Source organism: Aedes aegypti, chromosome 2 (genome assembly GCF_002204515.2).
Source record: "Aedes aegypti strain LVP_AGWG chromosome 2, AaegL5.0 Primary Assembly, whole genome shotgun sequence".
In the NCBI taxonomy this organism is placed as follows: domain Eukaryota; kingdom Metazoa; phylum Arthropoda; class Insecta; order Diptera; family Culicidae; genus Aedes; species Aedes aegypti.
The window spans coordinates 319,426,563-319,430,651 of record NC_035108.1 but is presented as its reverse complement, the minus strand read 5'-3'; positions in this window follow the sequence as shown (position 1 = coordinate 319,430,651).

The following is a 4,089-nucleotide window of genomic DNA, read 5'->3' as shown; positions in this document are numbered from 1 at the left end:
ACATATCTCGTGGATCCATGAGTAACTCATAGGGCTCTAATGGATCAAAGAACACGAGTACAATCAGAGCGCATTCATCAGCTGGTCAACACGTCAAGTCTGATGACAACGGCTCTGCCCGTAAGCATTCGGAGATGATCAAGCAAGTCAAACATGGTAGGAGTATATGCTATATTACATTCAAGTCCATTACAACTTTATCCTAATATTTCAGCCACTCTGAACGTTTCATCTGATGAATTGTGCAGATCGGATCACTCTACCTCTTTATCGAGCTCCACTCAAACTGCAGTTTTCGAGTCAATGACTAACGAGATGTTTGAAGGTTTGTCTGGAATCTCAAAACTCGAGCAATGATCGTACCTTCAACGTCATTCCATTTCTATTCGTCCTAGTCTTGATGAATCAAGGGTGCAGAAGACTATTGAAGCACATTCTTCTTCTACTAGTCGATATGACAATTCCATTCATCATGGTTCTACTTTTCATCCGAGTAATCTAAAAGGTAAGCCTCTAAGATTTGATATGAAATACAAGTTTAATGCGAAATTTAATCTTAATTATTATTCAGCTGCGTTCAACGGTTCGATGGGTACAACATTTCGGAATATGAACGATCCCAGTATACAGATGAACAGCAATCAATCAAAGCAATCTGTATCATTCAACGAAAGTTTCACCAATCTGGAGGTATCATTCAGTCGTGTCATAATATCAACGCCAAATCGAGTTTTCTCGATTGATTATTCAATCAATTCTTCCACTCAACATGAGGCAATGGATCTAACTGTGCCAAGTTGCGAACAAGCACTTCGCCTGGCCTTACCGAAAGCTACATCACAGCAAGAAATTCCCATTTCACCACTGGACCTACGCGCATCTAGGAATGTTACTCCATCTGAACAGGCCACTATCGAGGCATGTAGCGAGTTACCAACTGCTGTTCGACATAAATTGAATGTTTACCAGGATCAAAGCACAGCATTACCGCGCGAGGCAGATCACGACGATCTAGATGGTTCAGCTGTGGAGTCTGAATCAGCCTCCAAAGATGCTGACTGGCATCCTGATAAAAACGATATTGAAGATAGCGAAGATGAGGATCCTGCTCGAATGATTCGTACACCTAAAGCAAAGTCCGAAGATACTGACAGAGGTGACGAAGATCTTGACATCAACAGTGACTCTGAAGAAAGCATAGATGGAGATCCTACATGCCTAAATGATTTAACCATTTATGAATACTTTGAAAAATACCAAACATTAGTCAGTGAAGATGATTCTGAAAATTCTGATGGCGAAGACGAGATCGATAAACCACAAAAACGAGCAGCTAATAATCATCCTTTACCGTCGAAGCGTTTATGCCTTGGATTGGGTGAGTTCAAAAATTTAAAATTTAAAATTTAAACACACCAATTTTTTCATAAGGGTCCAACTACATATAAAGAGACATACTGAATCCTATTTACTCAAGCTATACATCAATATCAATTCAGTTTGATTCTACGTTGTCAAGGTCTAAGATCAAATCTTGTGGGTACAGGTTGCGAATGTAAAACCACAGGCAACCAGACGCAACATTCATCAATTTTTCATCGTCCTTGCGTTTATCTTACGATTTGTAATGCCTATTTATCTGAAATTTATCTGATTGACTGTGAGTCTTGCGATTCTGCCAATAGATGGTGGTAGTGTTTTCTAAAAGACGTACGGCGATATCTTTTTAAAGTAATTTTCATATAGAGGGGGGCTGGGGGCAAGAAGGACACCTTAAGATGTATAGGTTCAAATCATGGTTGATAAGCACAATTTTTGAAGATTATTCCAGTGTACGAGCAAGCTCACTTCTTGTTCTAAATTATGTTATCCATAGATTTCAAAAATATAAGAAACACATGATGATTTGAGAGTATGGCACCAGAGCAAAATGCCACAAATTTTGTATATTATTTTTTCCCCGCCTAAACGATAAATTCTAGAGTAAGTAAAGATAAAAACTGAGGGATAAAAGTTGACTTATAGTTAAACAGTAATTTTACGAAATTGATTTAGTTCTCATCTTATTTGACTGTAACAATAATAGTAAAAAAATCAGAAACAATTTTGAATGTCCAAGATGGTTTATTTTGATTTTATTTAGTAGAAAATTGATTTAATGCAATATTAAACAAGAAAAATAAAAGTTCATTTGATTTAATATGAGAAAATTGCGGTGTCCCTCTTGCCCCATAAGACATACTGTCAAAAGGACTTTTTCGAAAAAAAAAAATCCTCACAGCTATATTAAACAATTGAAAATCATCAATACTGTGCGGAAAAATCAATATGTTTTGTATTTATTGGGAATCAAACCTTGTTTTCCAGTCTTACATTCTTATAATATTTCGCATTTTTCGCGTTGGAGAGTTAAAGACATTTTTCTAATTTTTTGTACTAACCATTTTTAATTGTAATTTTTACACAACCCTCAATTAGTACTCAATTCATTCTTATCCTGAGTTGAACATCAAAAATTGATTTGAACTACGTGAAATTAGAGGTGGCACTATTGCCCCGGGTGTCACTTTTGCCCCATGTCCCCCTACATCTGTTTGTCATCGGCAAAATCAAAAACAATAGGATGATGAAAAAATACTAGCATTGTGCCTATATGTAGTTGGTTCATATTTATTATTGAATTAGCTTTCTGTCACTGACTTAATATGAATTTATTATGTTATGCTTTAGGTGAATCGAATATATTGAACAACCGAGATAACAACATAAGCATTCAAGGAACTGATAACATAGAAAAGGAAGCTGTACAAATCAAAATTTCTAAACAACATATAAGGAATCGAAACAAGCGTAATAAGGAGAAAGGTTTGGAATATCAACGTCGAGACGGTACAATTGTTCCCGCTAGATCGATCAAACCATCTTGCAACTGTAAACTTGATTGTGGTAAAAAGTATCCAGATGCGACTCGGAGAAAGCTCTTATCAAGTCTTCTACAAGTGAAATCATCAGGACAGAACCAGTTCTTGGCCAGTCATATTTCTGTGACAAAAACAGCACGTCCAAAGGTTTGTTTATTCAAATATACAATTTACTTTTATTATTTAGCATCGGTTAAATGTACATGGAAACATGGCTAAGACAAACAGACGTAATACTTAAGATATTTCCGTGATTGTTTAGGCCGTTTAAGCTTATTTTTAATCTTACTCTAGATTACAGAGCTCAGCAAGTATGAATCTTTGGAGTGTCGAAAAAATGCACAGGGTTTGATCAAGGTAGTGACATCAGATGTTTTCACTATGGAGTTTAACAGCAATGATTGCCTATTGCCTGTTAAATATAGAGCATTGCAAACCGATGAGCTGAAAAAAATAAAATCCTATTTTCTAGATTATAACCGAGATTATTCGGAAACTTTGATAAAGCTTATCGACATCAATCTACAAGCAACCACGCTACGCTGTTAAAACAACATAACACTACTGTAGCTTGTTTTGCTTTCCCACTGCCGTGTTTGTATTTGTGTGCCTCCTTGGGATTTATAGATCTCAATGGAAAGGCATTATTATTTCAAATTCGCTCATATTTCATATTACAAAATATATTGTAGATTTTGACATGATTCATACATTTCAAAGTATATTGAAAATATACCGTAAAGCTTTTGAGAATAGTTGAAAATGCCTGAAAATGTTATTATGAGTTATTAACCCATATCCGCCCAGCGTCCTAAAAATAGGACAGAAGCCCCGAACGCCCAGCGTCCTATAAATAGGACAGTACTTGTGGTGCAAATATCTTGAGTATAAAGAGGTTTAGGAGAAAACTGTCTTCTGCAAAGTTGATCACAGGACTGCTGACTTCCACTTGATAACTATTTTAATTCAGAATTAACTCACCAGGTGGCGCACAGACGCCAACAAATATCGCATACATAAGCAACATATGAAACAACTTTCCAGCGTACAAATATTTGCTTCTTTTATATCTCAGTCCAGCGATGAGATAGAAAAATGGTGTCTTCGACAAAGTTGAATAACTAAATAATACCTATTCGTATAGAACCTTACAAATTCGGAAAACACT